General features: G+C 45.6%; 1 protein-coding gene across 1 annotated transcript in view; it reads left to right on the top strand.

Annotated features, from left to right (window-relative positions):
- Window positions 1-23,263, top strand: part of EPB41 (erythrocyte membrane protein band 4.1) — a 367,791-nt gene that overhangs the window by 22,702 nt on the left and 321,826 nt on the right. The window lies entirely within an intron of this gene.

Raw genomic sequence — 23,263 nt, 5'->3', positions numbered from 1 at the left:
GCAGCAGGAAAAAGGATCCGGTCTGCGCTCCTCACAGACCGGAAGTCGAGTGAGGGCAAGATGGCCCCTGGAGGACCGGAGCGATGTCAAAAGTCATCTCCTAGCAAAGCATTTAAAGAGCCCCTTTTTTATCATTAAAAATTTTTGACCCCAGATCTCACAATAAAGTGGTCCTGTCATGCTTATTTCTATTACAAGGGATGTTTACATTCTACGAACTACGGGAAAGATTTGTAATTTTTTTTTTTTACTACTAACGGCGGCGATCTACGATTTTTTTATTTATTTATTTTTTAATTTTTTTATTTATTTTTTGTGCTTGGCGGTGACATTGCAGTGGACAGATCGAACCCCTAACTGACATTTTTGACACTTTTGGGGGGACCAGTGAGATTACTACAGTAATCAGTGCTACAAATATGCACTGTTTCTGTAATGATGATACTGGCAGGGTAGGGGTTAACTCAGTGGGTGATCAAGGGGTTAAATGTGAGCCTAGGGGAGTGATTCTAACTGTGGGGGGGGCGTGGCTTCTGAAATGACCATAGAGACATGTGATTCTATATAGAAGGATTACATGGGCTCTATGATCATTCCAGGGAGAAGAACGGTCAGCTGTATTTACAACAGCCGACCGTCCTTCTCTCTCAGCGGGGAATGATCGTGGGTATCGGGGGGCAATCGGAGCCGCCTGACCCGTGCATCGGCTTCCCCGCTGATGATCGGGAGCGGGCTCACCCCCTAGCTGCCACCAAGCGACTGTACCCATATGTCGGTGTGCCTGGGAGAGCTGCCCTGCCGCAGTATATGTGGGGTAAGCGGTCGGCAAGTGGTTAACCGGTTGCTGACTGCGCACAGTATATTTACTGCGGCAGTCAGCCCCGGCCAGGCAGAGTGACGTAGATCTACGTCGCTCGCCTGTCACTGCTATTAGAGCCAATAGCGGGCGAGCGCACGCCCGCTGAGGCGCGCGCCTGCCTCGGCTCGTTCAGGGAGGAGTGCGGGCGTGTGACCGGCGGACCCGATGTCCGCCGGTCACACTACGATCGCCGGTACAGCGGGAGAAAGACAGAGCGGCTTATGTAAACAAGCCGCCTGTCATTCTCCCCTGTGTAAAAATGAAGATCAGACGGTTCTACTATGTAGAACCGTTGATCTTTGTTTTTACACCAATAGCATTGTCCCACTACAGTTAGAATCACGCCCCTAGGACACACTTAACCCCTCCCTGTCCAATACAGTTAACCCCTTCCCTGCCAGTGTCATTTTTGCAGTAACAGTGCATATATATAGCACTGATTACTGTAGTAATGTCACTGGTAACCCCAAAAGTGTCAAAAATGTCAGTCAAGGGTCCGATCTGTCTGCCGCAATGTCGCAGTACCGCAAAAAAATCGCAGATCGCCGCCATTACTCGTTAAAAAAAAAACACCAAAAATGACAAAAATCTTTCCCTTTGTTAGTAAACGCGATAACTTTTGCGCAAACCAATCAATATACGCTTTTTGCAATTTTTTTTTTTTTTTTTTTTACCAAACATATGTAGCATAAAACAATTTGGCTGAAAATGTTAAAAAATTTTGATTTTTACATTTTTTTGGGGGGGAATTTCATATAAAAAAAAGTGAAAAATATTGTTATTTTTGCAAAAATTGCGCTCTTTTTTTGTTTATAGCACAGGTGATCAAATACCACCAAAAAAAAGCTCTGTTTGTGGGTAAAAAAGGACGTGAAATTCGTTTAGGTACAGCGTTGCACGACCGCGCAATTGTCCGTTAAAATCACGCAGTAAAAAATCGCAAAAAAACCCCTGGTCAGGAAGGGGGTAAAATCTTCTGGGGCTTAAGTGGTTAAGGGTCTCTTTATCATAATTTTTTCCAGGAATCTGTTCCCTAGAAGTGAATTTCAAGTCTGATTTTTGCACTGCACGGTGATATTGCACTGTTTAATGTATTATCTGGAACTAATTGTATACAGATTTGGTTGAAGCAATTTTGAGTTTTTTATTTGCTTATGTGTTTAGTGAAAGACACTTTATGAATGTAAGCTGCCATTGGGTGAATTTATTTTGTGAATAGAGGTTATTTATACACTATTGTTTACACTTTATGATTGCACCAATTTATTATTTATTTTAAATACTTCCACATCAGTTTCTGCATAAATGTTTGTCTTCTCTTGCACTGATGAAAGTGCTGGCAGCGCAGGAGGGGTGAAAATTGTACATATCACAGAAAAATGTTGGAGGATCAGAAGGAAAAGGGGCCACTTTGCATGAGACAGAAATATAGTACATGGCATGCACTGTTTTCAGAATTAAGGGCCTTGCTGCACATGAGCTGCCACCATTCTTTAGTCATCTATAACAGCCCCTTCACACAGCTGTGCATTGATGTGTGCTGTGGTAAAGGCAGCATACCTCCAATATACAAAAAAAAGCATATGTAGCATTTTTAGCTATGCAATACCCCACAATTTATTTTTTATTATTATTATTATTATTATTTTATTTCAGGTTCTTATATAGCGCTGTCAATTTACGCAGCGCTTTACATATACATTGCACATTCACATCAGTCCCTGCCCTCAAGGAGCTTACAATCTAAGGTCCCTAACTCACATACATACATAGTAGGGCCAATTTTGTACAGGATCCAATTAACCTACCAGCACGTCTTTGGAGGTAATGGTATGTACGTTGTGTGCTGTAGACAAAGTGCATTGGCAGCTACTGAATGTGCATGTTCGGGTACCTTTCTAAATGAATGTCAATGCAGTGCTGCACATAGTACCATGGATTAAACATGGATTGGAGCCAGTGTAAAACTGCATGTAGTGATAGTGCTTTTTTTTTTTTTTTTGTGGTCTTTGGAACCCATTTATCATATGGTGCCTGTGCTTCTGTCTTCTGTTCTGCTTGCCCATCTTCTGTATTATTGTGGTCTCTACAGCACCTGGCTAACAATAGAAACCATTAATTAGGCTATTGTTAGAAATGCCACATTTTTAGCACTTCTTAATTTGACGACTCCTGCCACTGTTATGTCTGCTGCCTCTTCACAAGTCCGTTCCCATTTGTTCCATCCACACATTTGCTATCTACGTTCATGCCACTGTTCTAAATTTCTTGCTCAATGGGCACACGATTGTTAGGTTTATCTTGTATGCTAAAAAAACAATTGAGTATAGGGGCTCGTAAAGTATACTTTTTATGGAAATAGTTGTAATTATGTATTAAATAACTATGGTATTTAAATCACTGTGGCGTCTTATGACCTGTCATTTTTAGATAAAAATAGTTCTTTAGTTGGTTTAGGTAGAGCATTATGATACTTTATGTAATTACTTTCTGCAGTGAGACTACTGCTGGTGAGATGTGGAATATGGCAAGTGTTGTTTATCAACCTTTTTTCAGTCAAGGCACCCTTTACAAATTATGGACGATCTCGAGGCAGCCCATTCTAAAATGTAAAAACTATTCTTAAAGTTTTTCCAGCAACATCCACACATGTAGGACACCCAATGTTAGAGGTGATTTATTCTTCACAAGAAAATACACTTTTGCAAACATACTGGCTAGCATTCCATTTCCAACGTTCCTCTTCTCCCTCCGTTTTTCTCCATCACTCAGCTAATGTGAGCCCAATGCTGATGGGAGGGGCAGGAGAGGGTCAAACAAGGATGCTATGCAGGCAACTGACATCTTCCATATAAACTGATGATGCCATTGGTTGTTAGGATGTTGGCAGCTAGAAGGTCATAATGGTGCACTATGAAAACCTGTGACTTTGTCCACAATCCATCATGTATCCAATTTTTGGGCAATTTCGCCAAGGCACCCCTGAAGAAACAAAAGGCTGATGTACTGTATATCCTGATGGTCACTGCTTACATGTTGCTCTGGATGACAGTACCTCAGATCTTTTAGTGACTGTTGGACATCTCCAATATGTGGCTTTAACTTTTACGGGTAGTTTTTAGTATCCTACTACTGAGAGATTTATTAACCTGTTGGCAGTCACCTCATTAGGCTATAGCTACATGGGAGATTTTTATTAGCTCAATATTTCTGCTAGAATTGCTATTAATTAAAGTGACCCTAAACTCTAGTTAAAACAAAAATATATTCTATTCAAGTATATATTCTCAAAGCTGAGCTCCAGTCTCTGAAGTCAGAACAAAAATTGTAGCTGATGACTTTTAACCACTTAAGCCCCAGAAGATTTTACCCCCTTCCTGACCAGGGCCTATTTTGTGATTTGGCACTGCGTTACTTTAACAGACAATTGCAAGGTCATGCGACGCTGTACCTAAACAAATTTGACGTCCTTTTTTTCCCCACAAACAGAGCTTTCTTTTGGTGGTATTTGATCACCTGTGCGATTTTTTTTTTTTTTTTTTTTTTTTTTTTTTTTGATCATGCGCTATAAACAAAAAAAAAAGCGTAAATTTTGCAAAAATAACAATATTTTTCACATTTTTTTATATGTAAAAAATCAAATTTTTTTTAACATTTTAGGCCAATTTGTTTTATGCTACATATGTTTGGTAAAAGAAAAAAAATCGCAAAAAGCATATTTTGATTGGTTTGCGCAAAAGTTATTGCGTTTACAATAGGGAAAGATTTTTGTCTTTTTTTTTTTTTTTTTTAACGAGTAATGGTGGCGATCTGCGTTATTTTTTTTTTTTTGCGGGACTGCGACATTGCGGCGGACAGATCGGACCCTTGACTGACATTTTTTACACTTTTGAGGTTACCAGTGACATTACTACACTAATCAGTGCTAAACATATGCACTGTTACTGTAAAAATGGCAGGGAAGGAGTTAACTTTATTTGAGAGGGAGGGGTTAAGTGTGTCCCTAGGGGCGTGCTTCTAACTGTGATTGGATGTGGCTTGAGGTGTAAGAACAGTTATCAACGGTCCTACATAGCAGAACCGTATGATCTACATTATTACACAGGGAAGAATGACAGGCGGCTTTGTTTACATTAGCCGCCTGCCTTTCTCCTGCTGTAACGGACAATCGCGGTCCACTGGGCACACACGCGAGGGGGGGGGTCCGTGACGGATCGGGAGCGCGCCTCCTTTCAGCGCTCGCTCCCTAGAGCCTCACAGGCTAGCGACGTAGTCGTACGTCGCTTTGCCTGTGAGGGGCTGACCGCCGCAGTAAATAGTCATGCGGTCGGCAAGTGGTTAAATAAACAACCACTCACCTATCACACGATCCAGCAGTGTACTCACTCCAGCTGTGTTCTCCAAGTGTCCTCCCTCGCCAGCGCCGGCATCCTTTAATTTGCACACTCGGCGGTGACAGCTTGTGGCTTCACAGCCTGGTGCCCACTGCACATGTGCGAGCAGCTCTGCTCTCTGTGACTGGTCCTGCAGCCTTCTGGAACTTAACATGTGTCACAGAAGACGTCAGGAGGGAGGGGGGAAGGAGAATTTTTACTTCTGATCACCTAAGGCAACTGGAGCAGAAGTGGGAGCAGCGGGTACCTGTCAAAATCGGATACTCTCTCCCCCCCTCCAAAAGATCGATTTCACAAACTGGAGCCTGGTAAGAAGCCCTAAAGTGGAACATCCCCTTTTGGGTGGAGCTCCACTTTAATTCCAAGTACCTTTTCCAAATTGCTTCTGTGATCCAACTTCTGTTAGAGGGTGTGGATACATATGATCTCCATGGTGTAACTGTACTTAGAAATGTAGCTCTTTTGCTTGCTCCTGAAATGCATTATGGAATTGGTAGTGTACACATAGTCGCAACTAATTTTCTGAGAGAGAGAGAGATCTTTAACCACTTGCCGCCCACCCCATTCAGATTTACTGTGGCAGGGTGGCTTTTGCGCAAACCAATTAATATACACGTTTTGGGATTTTTTTTTTCTTACCAAACATATGTAGCAGAATACAAATTGGCATAAAATGATTAAAAAATAAAAAAACATTTTTTTAATTCTTTTTATTGGGAATGTTTACTGTATAGCAGAAAGTAAAAAATATATATTTTTTTTCCACCAAAAGAAAGCTCTGTTTTTGGGGAAAAAAGGACATCAATTGTATTTGGGTATTGGGTCGCACGACCACGCAATTGTCAGTTAAAGCAACGCAGTGCCGAATCACAAAAAAATGGCCTGGTCATTAAGGGGGTAAAACCTTCCGGAGCTGAAGTGGTTAAAGAGTATATTGCTCCAATATTTCCTATTTCTGATACTGATATGTCTATGAATGGCACATAGTAGTCTTGTAAAAAAGAGGAGAAAACAGTCCAATAAGAAATCCCAATGAAAGTGCTCAGTGCTGATCAGTAAACAGGACACAAGTGCTTGTTCAGTGCAATCCTTCACCAGAGGTGCTAGCCTCTCACCTGTAGGCTGTGAAAAGACAGCCTTAAAAGTACACTCCCAGCAATGTGAAAATCCTGACCAGGACAGCAATCACAGAGGGCATCTCTCCTTTTTGTTAAGGTGTTCACAACGATCCCCATGTAATAGAAAGGGGGCAGACCATAGTGCAATATGTTTCAAACACCACAATTTATTGATAAAACAAATGGACAGCCTCTTACTTCAAGGTAATGCAAAAACGAGCAGTACAGCAATCCAGCTGGTCTCCAGACAGAGCGGAACGCTCTGCTGACAGGGGCTACGAGTGACGTCAAGATCTCCTCTCCCTTGCGCACGCGTATCGTCCGTGGGCGGGACTTCCTCAGCGTACGCTGAGAAGCGTACGCTTATATGTGCTTATAAACCATCAATAAATACAATTTACAAAGGGTGATAAAGTGCCAAAGTGTCCATAAATTAAATAAATTAAATGAATAAATCAAGTTGTGTGTGTTTAAATGACTCTTCTTTCCAAAAAATCATGCAGTGGCCACTAGGTGTCCTAAGCGCTCACCTCAATTGTCTATATAATCAGCCTTTGCCTTATATATGGTAATGCCTCCTTCTCTATGGCGTATGGATCAGGCTCCTTGTACCCAAAATCCTCCTTTATGGACCGATATGTCCGAGGGGTATATGTAGACTCGTTGTATCTCAAAATAAATGGGCCACAATAGTGAAGTACCGTTTGACTATTTATTTAGATATGTTTTAAAAAAACAGACTCACATTTTGCTTCATCTTTCTCAGTGCATAACAATCAATATCGCCGCTACGTCACTTCCGGTTTGGCGTCCTACGCGTTACGCTGCGCGCCCAACACAGCTTCTTCCAGAGATCCCTGGAAGATCCCTGTAATGTCACTGGACCCCCAAAAGTTTCAAAAATGTCAGTTATGGGTTTGATCTGTTTGCCACAATGTCGCAGTCCTGCTAAAAATCGCAGATCGCCGCCATTACTAGTAAAAACAAAACAATTAAAAACGACCTAAAACCACCCATTCAACCAACCTCACTCCAATACAGAGGAAAGCACTCAAAGAACTACAAAACAATGAAAATATTACAATAAAACCCTCCGACAAAGGAGGCAATGTGCCACTAATGAATAATGAAAATTACAAGGAAATGTGCCTCAAAATTCTGGAAAACAAAAAGTACTATAAACAAATTTCCCCTCTCATGGTACACAGTTACAATGAAGAATTCTACGCATTGGTAGATCAGGCTTACAACAGCAATACTATCTCTCAAACCCTTTGGGAGTTTGTTAGAACCAAACATCCACGTGTGCCAACTTTTTACGCACTACCGAAAGTGCACAAAGACCCCCTCAACCCACCAGGTCGACCAATCATCTCCGGGAACGGAAGCATCACTGAAAAAATGAGTCAGGTTATCGATGCCCATCTCAAACCTCATGTCACCAAATTAGCTTCCTATATTAAAGACACAGGACATCTCTTACAAATCTTGGAAAACCTATCGATACCCACCGATGCCATTCTGGTTACCATTGATGTGGAAACTCTCTACAATAATATCCCCCACACAAAAGGACTCCTAACAGTAAAGAAAACTCTCAATGAACAAAGTAATTATGACACCAACTTTAATACATTTATTGTAACCATGTTGAAATTCATATTGAATCACAACATCTTCCATTTCTGCGGCACATATTATGTACAAACATGCGGCGTGGCGATGGGCACAAGTTGCGCACCCACATACGCAAATATCTATCTGGGCGAATGGGAAAAAGACTTCTTATCATCTGAAGAAAACAACATATATACAAACAACATCATGTTATGGCAAAGATACATCGATGATGTACTGCTTATCTGGAACGGACCCGAGAATTTACTACTGGAATGTCTAAACAAAATGAATCAAAATCGGTACAATATGTACTTTACCATGACATACAGTCAAAATAAGATACCCTTCCTAGATACTTATATCTACCAAAACCAAACAGGCAATCTCATGACCACCCTGTTCAGAAAGGAGACAGCTGGCAACACTGTTCTCCACGCCACAAGCTTTCATCCAGAACCCCTCAAAAAGTCTATACCCTATAGTCAATTTTAAAGACTCAAAAGAAACTGTACCAGCCCAACTGACTTCCAGGAAGAAGCGGATGCTCTAACTCTCAGACTTCTAGCAAGGGGATACTCCCGAACATGCCTTAAAAAAGCATTTAATAGAGTAAACAAACAAAACAGACATGAAATCCTCTTTAAAAGGAAAGAGACCAAAACAGATCCATCCCCCACTAGGATTATACTAAAATTCTCCAACGAACACCACAAAATTCGGAACATACTAAAAAAGCACTGGTCAATTCTTACCGAAGATCCCTCATTGAAAGATCTAGTACCGGATAACCCCCTCATCACTTACAAAAAAACTCGCTCTGTACATCAAACACTTGTACGCAGCGAAATGAAATCTAGAAAGGATCCTTGCAAAACTAGAGGTACCTTTCCCTGTGGGTCCTGCGCCCAATGTGCAGTTATACCTAAATCTACCTCCCTCATTTTACCCAATGGTGAACTCTTCACCCTCAAGCACTACGCAGACTGTAAAACCAAGGGGGTAGTTTATATAATGAACTGCGAATGCGGCGCATTTTATATTGGAAAGACCCGCCAGGAGTTCGGACTTAGAGTCAACAAGCATATACACAGCATGACCATCTGCAATTTTTACCTTCCATTGGGCCGCCATATGGCCCACTTCCATAAGTACCACATGCCTAAAGTAAGTTTCTCAGTTCTGGATCGCATGCATATTCCATCTCGAGGAGGGGACTGGAATAAGTCCCTCCTACAAATCGAAATGCGCTGGATCAAAAAACTCAATGCCACTAGACCACCAGGACTCAATGAAAGCGAAAGCTACCGCCCCTTCCTGGAAGGTTTTGTCTCAGGCAAAACAGACTGAAAAAATTCCACTTTTTCAAATCTGGAAGATTCACCCCCCATATACCTCATATCACACCCATAGCAAATATCAGATCTGGCATGTTTATATCACCAAGGGGATTATCCCACCCATGCCAGAAAAGCCTCCCCCTGTGATACTTCCCTCTTTTCTCTTTGTAATATTATTGCTGTCATGTACTCTTTAAAATTGTTACAGACATTGCTTGTAAATATGTATATATTTCTCTCTTTCAAGTTTTTTATTGCCATTGAAATCATACTATGACATACAGCGTGCCGTGTTATCCCCAACTTCATTGCATCTGCGCCCCCAAACACACCCGGCACAGGTGACCCCAGAGGCAACCTCTCTGGGGACTGACAGAGATGTGTCCCTGCACAGGGAACATCATCCCTGTCCAACTCTGTGTCGGCGGCTTCGGAGCATCCTTGTTTACCTCCATCGTCATCAGCGAGGTGCGCGCGCAGCTCAGTCTGAAGCGCACCACGCCAACACGCACACCCGGAAGCCGGGTCTCTGCTGTGACGCTCCGATGCACCAATGCGCATGCGCGAGCAGGTATATAAAGCCTGGGATTTTCAATAGGGCGCCACTTCCCTCATGCAGAGGGAACGTGACGGACGCCCAGGACCCGCTTCTCCCGGATATCCAGCCTCTATCTCCTATTACTGAACAGTAAGTTAACATCCGACAATGACTACATTTTTGCATTGTCGGATGACTTTCCTTCAAGTGTCAAATGCCTTTACTTTAGGCTCACTTGTAACACCGTTTTACCAGGTAAAACCACCTGAAACACAAAAAGAAAGACCGGGGCTCGCTCTACTGGTGAAAATTTGCAATACATCAAATCTGTAAGTTCATACAGTTTCAGCAAAACTTCAATAAAATAAAATTCCTTGAAATGTTATTAAGAAATTTGAACACCACCCTATCCCAACATTTTAGGACACGAGAAGAGATCCTCTTTCACGCAAGTCAGAGTACCTACATTCCTCTGTAAGTCAGTGACCATTTAAATTTCCTTCTCACCATCATTATCCTTCATTATTCATGCAACCTTTCCCATATTACAGAGACAGCGTGTCATGGTCTTACCTTCTTGCTGTTCTCCTTCATTTGACATGTGCTGGCGGCCATCTTGGTTTCTGGGTTTCTTGTAGCCTCCCACCCTGCGGCTTCTCCTTCCCACTGGGAGGAGCTGGATGCCTAGCTCATATATATATAGGAGGTCTGTGGCTTCAGTTCCTTGCTTGGTCCTCCTGTGTTCACATGCTTCTAAGACTGCTGCTGCTTCTTGTCCCTGATCCTGGCTTCGTCTGACTACCCTGCTGGTTCCTGATCCTGGCTTCGTCTGACTACCCTGCTGGTTCCTGATCCTGGCTTCGTCTGACTACCCTGCTGGTTCCTGATCCTGGCTTCGTCTGACTACCCTGCTGGTTCCTGATCCTGGCTTCGTCTGACTACCCTGCTGGTTCCTGATCCCGGCTTCGTCTGACTACCCTCCTGGTTCCTGACCTCTGGCTTCGCAGGGACTCTGCCTCGGTTTCGCCATCTGTTTGGACTTTTGCTTTACAGCTTGATTTTCAATAAAGCCTTCTTATTTTCATTTATCTGTTGTTGTACGTCTGGTTCATGGTTCCGTGACATTAGGACCAAGCCATGAATTCTGACGGTACAGGGCCATCCTCGCTACCCACGCTGGTTGCCAGACTTGATCAGCAGGATCACCTGTTGGGTCGGTTCGCCGTGGCGTTGCAAACCCTGCTTGAACGCACGGCTCATTTCGCTCCCGTTGCCGATGGGTCGGTTGTCGCTCCTGGGCCCGCTCCTACTGCCGCTCCGGTTGTTGCGCCAGAGTCTACCCCGACACCTGTTGTTGCGCCTGCGGTGTTTCGGGGTATGACCGGTTCTGCCCCCCTTCCACAGCGCTTTGGGGGAGAGCCAACTCAGTGCCGAGGTTTCCTTAACCAGGTGGGCATTTATTTCGAGTTGCTGCCACATGCCTTTCCTACTGAGAGATCAAAGGTGGGCTTCTTAATTTCGCTGCTCTCGGACAAGGCCTTGGCCTGGGCCAGCCCTTTATGGGAGAACAACAATCCGGTGGTTGCCGAGTTTTCCGGTTTTGTTGCTTCTCTTCGGAGGGTATTCGATGTGCCGGCTCGTGCTGCCTCTGCTGCGAAGCTCCTTATGTCCATCAGACAGGGTTCACGATCCGTAGCTGAATACGCCATTGAGTTTCGTACCCTGGCAGCAGAGGTGGGCTGGAATAATGAGGCTCTGGTCGCTGCTTTTTCTCATGGTCTCTCGGATGCCTTGAAGGATGAGGTTGCAGCTAAGGACCTACCAGTGGAGCTCGAGTCTCTTATTTCTTTCTTGATTTTGATTGACACCAGACTCAGGGAGAGACCTTCCTTTAAGGAGAGTCTGCGGAGGCCTCCTAACAGATTGGCGCCTACCTTTGCTGTCCCACCCGTGCCTCCCTCTCCTCCCACGCCTCCTGGGGATGACTTGGCTGGGGGTGAACACATGCAGCTGGGCTTTGCTCGCCTGTCCGAGGGGGAGAGGGTACTCCGAAGACGCGAGGGTCGATGCATGTACTGTGGTCTCGGTGGGCATTTTCGGTTGGCATGTCCGAACCGTCCGGGAAACGCTCGCACCTGAGATCCTGTCGGGGGCAGATCTTGGGTGGAGTCTCCTCATCCCCGGTTTCCCGTGTTGACAAACCACTGATCACTGTTGTCCTCTCCTGGGTCGGGGGCTCAGTGACGACCCAGGCGTTGGTGGACTCTGGTGCTGGTGGTTTGTTCATTGATAGTGTGTTCGCTGCCGCCAATTCCATTCCTCTGCAGGCCCGAGGTTCTCCACTGGCTCTTGAGGCGATAGACGGCAGACCCCTTCTGCCGCCACACGTGACTCATGAGACCCTTCCAGTGGGGATAGCCATTGGTGCCGTTCACAGAGAGTCGGTCTGCTTCCAGGTTATTTCGTCTCCACACTACTCGGTGGTCTTGGGGTACCCCTGGCTCCAGAAGCATAATCCGACTTTCGATTGGAGATCGGCCGAGATCCTCTCGTGGTCACCGCAGTGTGGGGCTAGTTGCATCCATGGGCCTGTCAAGTTGCTGTGTACTTCCTCGGACTCTCTGTTGCCTCCTGAATACGAGGAGTACCGGGATGTATTCGATAAGGTGCGCGCGGTTGCCCTACCTCCGCACCGCCCATACGATTGTGCCATCGAGTTACAACCTGGTGCCGTTCCTCCTCGTGGCAAGGTCTATCCACTGTCGGTAGCGGAGAATGAGGCCATGGAGGAGTACGTGAAGGAGGCGCTTTCACGCGGACACATTCGCAAATCCTCGTCCCCGGCAGGGGCTGGATTTTTCTTTGTGAAAAAGAAGGGCGGTGAGTTGAGGCCTTGCATCGATTACAGGGGTCTCAATCGCATCACGATCAAGAACGCTTACCCGATACCCTTGATTTCCGAGCTGTTCGATCGCCTTAAAGGGGCCACGGTCTTTACCAAACTCGACCTGAGGGCGGCATATAACCTCGTAAGGATCAAGGCGGGCGATGAGTGGAAGACCGCGTTTAACACCAGGACCGGTCATTATGAATCCTTGGTTATGCCCTTTGGGTTGTGCAATGCGCCCGCAGTCTTTCAGGAATTCATTAACGATGTTTTCCGTGACCTGTTGCAGCAGTGTGTGGTGGTCTATTTGGATGACATCTTGGTATATTCTGAATCCATGGAGACCCACATTCTGGATGTCAGACGAGTGTTGCAACAGTTACGAGAGAACAAGCTGTTCGGTAAGCTTGAGAAATGCGAATTTCACCGATCCCAGGTAACCTTCTTAGGTTACATCATTTCCGCTGAGGGGTTCTCCCTGGATCCTGAGAAGGTTTCGGCTGTCTTACAGTGGCCCCAGCCCAGTGGTCTTCGCTCCCTGCAGCGCTTTTTGGGCTTCGCCAATTATTATCGGAAGTTCATCAGGGACTTTTCCATGCTAGCCAAGCCTCTCACGGATCTGACCAGGAAGGGGAGTAATTCCCAGGTCTGGCCGCTCGAGGCCATCCGAGCTTTTGAGGCTCTAAAGTCCGCCTTTGTGTCGGCTCCGATTTCTGTCGCATCCCAACCCTGGGTTGCCCTTTGTCCTCGAGGTGGACGCATCTGAGACGGGAGTAGGCGCCCTTCTGTCTCAGCGTAGAACACCAGAGGGTCCTCTGCTTCCTTGTGGGTTTTACTCCCGGAAACTGTCTTCTGCGGAGTGCAACTATCAGATTGGTGACAGGGAGTTATTGGCCATCGTGCAGGCCCTTAAAGAATGGAGGCACTTGCTCGAGGGTTCGGTGGTTCCGGTCCTCATCCTGACGGACCACAAGAATCTGACCTACCTTTCTGAGGCCAAGAGATTGACACCACGTCAGGCCAGATGGGCTCTGTTCTTGTCACGTTTTAATTACGTGGTCTCCTACCTACCCGGTTCCAAGAACATCAGGGCGGATGCCTTATCACGGCAGTACTCCGACCTGTCCAGGGAGGAGTCGATTCCGACTTCGGTCATACCTCCGAATCAGATCCTGGCCGCCATTCGCACCAGCCTGACCTCTCCCCTGGGTGAGCAGATTTTGGCGGCTCAATCTGGTGCTCCCTCTGGGAGACCCAACGGCAGATGTTTTGTGCCTGAGGAGTTGCGCACTCGGTTGTTGCGAACCTACCATAACTCCAAGACCGCGGGGCATCCTGGAAAGAATCAGCTGTCCTGGGCTGTTTCACGTCTGTTCTGGTGGCCTTCCCTACGTTCCGACATCGCCGCATATGTAGCGGCATGCTCCGTTTGTGCCCAGAGTAAGTCCCCTCGGCACCTTCCGTTGGGCCTTCTGCAACCCATAGCCACCGGGGAGCGCCCATGGTCACACCTGGGGATGGATTTCATTGTGGACCTCCCTGCATCCCGAGGCCATACGGTCATTCTCATGATTGTGGATCGATTTTCCAAAATGTGCCACTGTGTTCCTCTCAAGAAGTTACCCTCTGCACAGGAGTTGGCCACGATTTTTGCCAGGGAGGTCTTCCGGTTGCACGGTTTGCCCAAGGAGATTGTGTCGGATCGGGGGAGTCAGTTTGTGTCCAGGTTCTGGCGCGCCTTTTGCTCCCAGTTGGGGATTCATCTCTCCTTCTCCTCGGCCTACCACCCTCAGTCCAATGGGGCCGCAGAACGATCCAATCAGGCCTTGGAGCAATTCCTTCGTTGCTATGTCTCCGATCACCAAGACAATTGGGTTGACCTCCTGCCTTGGGCTGAGTTTGCCAGGAACACGGCGGTGAACTCTTCCTCTGGGACGTCTCCCTTCATGGCCAATTATGGGTTCCAACCTGCCGTGTTACCGGAGGTATTCTCTCCCCAGGATATTCCGGCTGTGGAGGATCACCTTTCCGTCCTACGTGCTTCTTGGGTACAGATCCAGAAGTCCCTTGAGGTCTCTGCGCAGCGCCAGAGACTCCAGGCTGATCGCAGACGAGCGCCTGCTCCTTCCTACCAGGCCGGAGACCGTGTATGGTTGTCCACCCGCAACCTCAACCTTCGAGTGCCCACTCCCAAGCTGGCGCCTCGCTTTGTTGGTCCCTTCCGAGTGCTTCGCAGGGTAAACCCGGTAGCCTATGCCCTTGCGCTTCCTCCTGGCATGCGGATCTCCAACGTGTTTCATGTCTCCCTGTTGAAGCCACTGGTGTGTAATCGTTTCACTTCCTCGGTTCCTCGGCCTCGTCCGGTCCAAGTGGGCAATCGTGAGGAGTATGAGGTGAGCAATATCCTGGACTCACGCCTGGTCCGCGGTCGGGTGCAGTTTTTGGTTCATTGGCGTGGTTATGGTCCAGAGGAGCGTTCCTGGGTTCCCTCCGCAGATGTCCATGCTCCTGCCTTGCTCCGAGCCTTCCACGCACGCTTCCCTCAGAAACCGTTCTTTACTCCGCGGAGGAGGGGCCCTTGAGGGGGAGGTACTGTCATGGTCTTACCTTCTTGCTGTTCTCCTTCGTTTGACATGTGCTGGCGGCCATCTTGGTTTCTGGGTTTCTTGTAGCCTCCCACCCTGCGGCTTCTCCTTCCCACTGGGAGGAGCTGGATGCCTAGCTCATATATATAGGAGGTCTGTGGCTTCAGTTCCTTGCTTGGTCCTCCTGTGTTCACATGCTTCTAAGACTGCTGCTGCTTCTGGTCCCTGATCCTGGCTTCGTCTGACTACCCTGCTGGTTCCTGATCCTGGCTTCGTCTGACTACCCTGCTGGTTCCTGATCCTGGCTTCGTCTGACTACCCTGCTGGTTCCTGATCCTGGCTTCGTCTGACTACCCTGCTGGTTCCTGATCCCGGCTTCGTCTGACTACCCTCCTGGTTCCTGACCTCTGGCTTCGCAGGGACTCTGTCTCGGTTTCGCCATCTGTTTGGACTTTTGCTTTACAGCTTCATTTTCAATAAAGCCTTCTTATTTTCATTTATCTGTTGTTGTACGTCTGGTTCATGGTTCCGTGACACAGCGATTTCCTCAAAATCCTGTGTGAGTCAATTTGGGAAAGCAGATGCAAGAGTCCGGGATTTAAACGCTTAATGTCACAAGTATGTGTATATTTTGACTTCCTCATGACACTAATGAAGTATGTATACACTAGCCAGTGAAATTGATATGTATCGACTATATATCTTGCAGATATGGTGGCCAACTCTTTTCCTTGATAAAGGCAGCGTATTATCAAATGCCGAAACGCGTTGGAAAAACCCAAGATATAATCTCTCTCAACACGTTCCGAAGTCTCTTACATGAGCCAGAACAGACAGAGATTTATATCCAAGTCACCAATCACATTATCACTTCTTTCTACCTATATCACCATACACATGGGTCTATAACCCATAGGCACTCAATTATTTATGCTCATTTATGATTCTTTGTTTCTTTTGAATAAATTGTGATACTTTTTACTTTATCGTCATATGATCTTTCAACTAGCCCATAAAGTCCCAAACCTTGGCCTGAGGTACCAAAAACCTTTAAACATAGTTAGTAGACTCAACAACTTTTGCGCAAACCAATCAAAATACTCTTATTGCTATTTTATTTTTATATATTTTTTTTCTTTCTTTTACCAAAAATATGTAGCAGAAAAAAAATTGGCCTAAAATGTTAAAAATTTTTGATTTTTTTTTTTTTTGAGAATGTTATATAGCAGAAAGTTAAATATATATATATATATATATATATATATATATATATATATACATTTTTTTTTTTTCAGAATTGTCGCTCCTTTTTTTTTTTACTTGGGTACAGCGTCGCACGACTGCGCAATTGTCCGTTAACGTTAACGTTGACACGCCTCCTCTTGTGGACTGCCCACCTGCAATGTACCATGGACACGTTTAGGGTGTGCTTCCAGGTTTAGAGTGTGCGCGCCCTCCCACCAACACATGCTGTGATTGTACACAGGGGGAGTCTGTCAGCAAATCACGGATTCATGGCCGGAACCTGCTGATTGGCTGTGTGCAATCACAGCCCAGAGCTCTGTGTTAACGATCAACACAGGGCTCTGTATAGAGGAATCCATCTCTGTTTCTCATCCCTGCAAAGCCCCGGCAGCCTCAGCACTGAATCAGAATACAGGAAAATGGCCGCCATTGAAACTCTTGGGAAACCAATAACATGGCCGCTGGACTACACAAACATGGCTGCTGAAGCCGGGAATACAGAATCCACGGCATAATGGCAGCGCTGCATGGGACCCTGGACCCCAGGGAAATTTCACAGACCTCAGGAGGGGACTCACTAGAGACCACCCCCCTCCCCCGCAGCACCCAGCTACGGACAACCCTTACAGGGGGTTGACAGCGGCTTCACCCCACCGCTCCTCTGGCCCAGCACCATGCAGCGCCCCTACCCAAATTCACCCATGCCCCCCAAAAGAGGCCAGGGAGGCGGGAGCAGGGGACTGATGAGGGGGCCTACTCGGAGGAATCCCGCAAAGTGGGAGGAAGGTCACAGGAGGGGCCTACCATCCCCATGGGGAGCCCCACGACCACCCCAGCAATTCTGCAGGAAAGGAGGGGGGACACTTCTCACCATACCACGGGTCACCAGGCGGGAGCCACTCCCAGCAGTCCACTGCACCATCTTGGAATAGGGGTGCTGCCACCTGAGGTACGCTGCGACTCTGGTCATGACTGTTGTGCAGGGCTATGCGACCTCGGGAGGGGTTTCACTCGCCGGAAAGCCCCCGTCCAGTGGGGCTATGTCGCGGCCAACCTAGCGCGGAGCTAATAGTTGGGTTGCGCTCGCAGGCCAGACTGGAAAGACCATAAGGATATAGGATATCCAGTGTGTCTCCCAGCGCGGCTGTTGATTGTAGTTCACACAAGAACAAAAATAATAAAGAAAAAGTAAAAAAAATCCATTTAAATAGGGAAAAAAATGCCAGGATCGCAGATCCCAGCAGAGAGCCAGGTTCTTACTCCTGACTAGGAAGAAAAAAACTGGAGTCCTACAGCAGGAAGTGATGGTATACCCTCTGGGACTGCCCCAGGGGCATAACCAAAAAGGTCTCCACCTAGTCCTACTCCTAAAGAGAGACCGCATAAAGCGCACTTGGTCTGAAGAGTTGAAGCTGTGTCTGTCAGTGAAGGAAAGAGAAACAGGGATTTTTAGTTCAAACATCTTGTAATACATGTTAAGGCTGACCAACTGCGCCAAAGTAATCCCTCTTATGGCCAGTCCTACACTGCTTTGCAAATGCTACGGTGGACACCATGGCAACCTGGGGCATAAAGACACAAGCATGGGGAGAGCTACTATGTTCAGGTCTGGTCACTGACCTGCGTTAAAAACAGAGAAAAAATGTACCTGCACTCAGATCCCAATAGCTTGTACATGTAGTTAAACTATCAGGTGCTAAAGGGGTGAGACCACATATTAACACTACAAATTCTGGATGGACTATATGTGAACTAAATATTCCTGTTTTTTTTCATTGCATAGTTTGCTGTAAAGGGTGTAGCAATGTGCAGAGGGTCCATCCAGAATTTGTAGCTATATGGTGAAGGAACAAAATATCTAATGTACTCTAATAACAGACAGAGGATAAATATATATATATATATATATATATATATATATATATATATATATATATTAGGGCTGCGCATCTTCACTTACCTCACGATTCAATTCGATTACGATTATTAGGGCAGCGATTCGATACGATTTGATTCCGCGATGCATCACGATGCATCACGATTACTGCCCAATGCCCATGCCCAGCCCATAGTGCACTGCAAACATATAGGGGATCTCCTTAGGGTTGTGATATATACATGGCGGTGTATGGGGGTCTCCTCAGGGATATCCAGGATGTGATATATACATGGCGGTGTATGGGGGTCTCCTCAGGGATGTGATATATACAGTACATGGTGGTGTTACACCACCATGTATATATCACATTCCTGAGGAGACCCCAATACACCGCCATGTATATATCACATCCTGGATATCCCTGAGGAGACCCCCATACACCGCCATGTATATTTCACATCCCTGAGGAGACCCCCATACACTGCCATGTATATATCACATCCTGGATATCCCCGAGGAGACCCCCATACACTGCCATGTATATATCACACCCCTGAGGAGACCCCCATACACTGCCATGTATATATCGCATCCCTGAGGAGACCCCCATACACTGGTGTATGGAGGTCTCCTCAGGGATATCAGGGATGTGATATATATTATATACATGGCATTGGATGGGGGTCTCCTCAGGGATATCCGGGTTGGAGAATCTCCGGTGCTGTGACCATAACGGATAGTCCAGCCCCCCCTCTCCCTCAGTGTGCTCCCCCTGTCTGCCCCCTCACCTGGCTCTGCTGCTCCCCCTGGCAGTGTCATGTCAACAACATTTGTAAATTTGTAATAGCATTTGAAGACTTAGGTTTGTACCTGATCAGTGATGATGACAGTCACTGCAGATTGCAGACACCTAAGCCAAGGAGGAGTTGGGGTCCGGGACGCTCACTCGGGGCCTCCCTCTGCCCACAGAGGCCTTTGTGAGGAGGATGGTGGACACATGGACACTTGATGGAGGACGGTCAGGAGTCTCAGGACAGACACTCGCTTGAGGAGGAGGAGGACTAGCGCGCATGTGGGAGCGGGGAATGTTCGCTCTGACACTCAAGTCTCCCGCAGCAGACTGAGTGTCCGAGAGTAGAGATGAGTCCTCACGTGCCCGATCCCGCCAGTAAGCCGACACTGCACTCCGGTAATCACAGGAAGTGAGACATTTCCCAATCTGTGCAGTTGCTGATCGGGAAGTGTCTTACTGCATGTGAATAAGGAGTGCAGTGTTGGCTTACTGGAGGGATCGGGCATGTGTAAAGGGTAAACAAGAACAGTGCACACTGCACACACACCGTAGTCCATCTCCTTCTCTTCAACAGTCAGGGAGTGACACTCGCTCCTCGTGTCTCCTCTTGCCGGGCGGCTGGGGATGACGTCAGCGGGAGGCGGGAAAAGAGGGCGCGGCTATGAAATTTAAAGAGCCATCTCTGTGCGGAGAGGGAGGGGGCGGCACTTCATGACGTCATTAGGACATCGATTAAAGCCGGTCGCAGCATTGATGCAGAATTGCGGGTGGTCGAATCGCGATGCATCGATGCTACGATTAAATTCAACAGCCCTAATATATATAATATACTAGTGTTGTACAGATACCGTTATTGGTGCCCATACTAAGCAATTGCACCCTTACAAATGCTCTGATACTAAAACGGATACCTTTTTTGCGATTCCATTCACTTGCATTGAGTTCTCGTAAATTAAGTTGCAAGCCGCAAAGAAATCAGAGGTCCAAATCGCACTAATCTGCAGCTTTGAAATCACACTAAAATAGTGCAATTTCAAAGCTACAGAAGATCTGTTCTTCCTAATTATAAAGAAACGGTAATAATTTTTCATTTGTCTAAAAAAAAAAAAAAAAAAAATAAACTGTCACGACATTAAAAATAGATATCAGTAATTAATATCTGGGAGTACTTGAGAAAAAGTATCAGTACTTCCTCTTCTGGGGCGCCCTGTCTACTCTTCTTGCTTTTTCTTGTTTTATAAGAGCCCCTATAACAAGCTGGAAAGTATAATATAGAGTTCCCCTATACAGCAAGGTAAAAAAAGAAAATCTGCCTATAAAATCACTTCCTTTTCCTTGCCAGGACTACATGTCCCATGAGATATTGCTCCTCACATATTCACAAGCTTACTGACATGTATGGAGGGTGTACTAAGCTGAATGTGTGCTGCACTGTGTATATTTACATGTATGGAGGGTGTACTGAGCTGTATGTGTGATGCACTGTATTTCCTGATGTAAATAATGCATTTTGTATGCAGGTCAACTAATTGACTAACCAACTAAACGATTATGAAAATAGTTGACAAATATTTTCATAATCCATTAGTTGTTGATTAATCGATTAGTTTCAGTCCCAATCTCCACCTCCCAGATTTCTAAGCCCCTTCTGCAGCTGAGATCATGTGTTTGCACAGAAAAAGAAAAAAATGTATTTATAATTTTTTGTTGTATCTATTGGATACACAAATGTTTTGCCTTTTTTGTTTCTATTTTAAACCAAATGGGTTGTTTTATCAAATATGAGGGCTCACATATATAGTACTTTTGGGTAGTGAATGTGTATGGATAATTTTTGGAGAATAAGGATATTGTTTAGGATCGATAGGGGTAGTAGATTGCTAAAAAGGTAGGACAAATGGCTCCAGACCTTTTAACCGAGTGCGCAGCCTGGCAAGTCAGGAAAGGGGGAGGGGCAAGCGAGTGCCTCCTCCTCCCTCCTGAACCATACCAGGCCACATGCCCTCAACATTGGGATGCTCTGCCCCGCACCTTGTCCTCATGTTTTGGGGACAAGAGCCTCTTTCCAACAACCCTAGGCTGTGGCTGTGGGGGTCTGCGGGCAGTTGGCGTATCAGAATCTGGAAGCCCTCTTTAACAAGGGGGCAACCAGATGCCCCCCCCCATGTGAATGAGTATGCCTGGTACCCCTACCCATTCACCAAAAAAAATGTCAAAAATAAAAAAGAGGCAGTGTTTCTTTATTTAATAAAAAAAAATGTCCCTCTATGTGGATCCATCTTCAATCATGACACCACCGCAGGACCCGAAAAAAAAAATGCTCTGCACACGACGAAGGCTAACCGCTGACTACTTGCTCCAGCGTTAGACAGTACCTAAATAGGTAAGGGACGGGGCCACCAGGTGACATCACCTGGTGACACCGCCCCTTGTGATGCTACCGACCGATGCATGCTAGGTTGGTGACATCACAAGGTGGCGGTGTCACCAGGTGGCCCTGCCCCTTACCTATTTAAGAATTGTCAAATGGCAGAGCAGGCATTTGGCATTTAGCCTTCATCGCGGATTTTTTTTTTTTTTTTTTGGGGTCTAGCAGGTGTCTTATTTTTTTTGTGGTTTTGTTTTTATTTAGTTTTTCATTCAACTGTCAGCGGGAAGCCCATTGACAGCTGATGAGTCCTCTGTTGTTAAAGAGGCCGCAGCTGGCTTCCTGGCCCGCCCCTAATTACCAGCTATTCACTGTGCCCTTATTGGGCAAAGCTTTGCCCAATCAGGGCTTAGAATGCACTGTTCAGTGCATTGTGGGGCCCTTGGCGGAAGAACATCCAGCCGAGTGACCCTAAAATTTGGGTGTTCCACAAACAGGCGATGTTCAGGCCGAACGTTTGCTCAGCCCGAACCATTTGCCCATCTCTCGTGAAAAGACATTAAAATTTACCAGTGTATTTTAACCCTATACAGGGGGTTTAATAAGCTCCTTAAATACATCTATTTGAAATGTTTTTTATTTTTTTTATTTTTATTTCCCTCTCAGATGGTGATGTGTTTATAGCAGCATATCCCTGCTTTATTCTCATATGTACATACCTTGCATGTACTTTTTTCCTCATTTCAAACATTCCACATATCTGCTGTCAGTAGAAATTGTGTTTTAAACTTTAAAAGTTGTTAGGGCACGCTAAAATATTCTTATGCTTCTCAGTAGAGTTTGTGTTTCATCTATTGCATTCTTTAAGCCCTTGGGGCTTATTTTTTAGAAACAAGCGTGAACAAAAAATAAAATGTTGCTCAGAGCAACCAAATTCTAGCTACAAGTTTTGTGCAGTGTTGGTTAGAGAATCAAGGTAAGCCTTGGATTTTAAAATCTCAGTAATATTCTATCTTGTGTGTTGTGTTTTTTTTTTTTTTTTTTTTTTTTTACCAGAATGTAAGCTATTTATTTATTATTATTTTTATTTATTTATTATTATTTTTTTATTATTGTACATGTTTACAAGGGAGTATGAAAACAAGGTAAAGTGTTGCAGGAAACCATACAGCCTTTTATTATGCGCATGCTTTTTTGTTCTGTCTGCTATATTGCACATACCGGCATTATGATAACTGAAGACCAGAGCCGTATAGTGTGTACATAACTTTCAACATTCAGACTTTCCAAACCAAAATTTCCAAAGGAACAAGCTCCAAAACTTTTCTCATACGTGAACAGACTAAAAATCAGAAATGAAAGACTGCGCATGACCTGAAACGATAAACAACAACAAAAAAAAAAGCCTTTGTCGTGCGATAATTTTTGTACATTATTTCCCTCCTCTGTTCTGACTTGCTGTAATACTTTGAGAAAAATTGGACGGTCATTGCCCGATTTTTCTTTGGTATGTACCAACCTTCAGAGAGCTCTCTTTGAGTGAAAATTTAGTTCTCCTGAAATATGTATTATTTTCCCCCTTCTTTTTTTTTTTTTTTAAGATCATAGGTAAATTGTCTCATATTTACTGTAGCAGAGCA

Source organism: Pelophylax lessonae (genome assembly GCF_965119305.1).
Source record: "Pelophylax lessonae genome assembly, chromosome: 2".
Lineage (NCBI taxonomy): Eukaryota > Metazoa > Chordata > Amphibia > Anura > Ranidae > Pelophylax > Pelophylax lessonae.
This window is presented reverse-complemented; position numbering and strand designations above follow the sequence as displayed.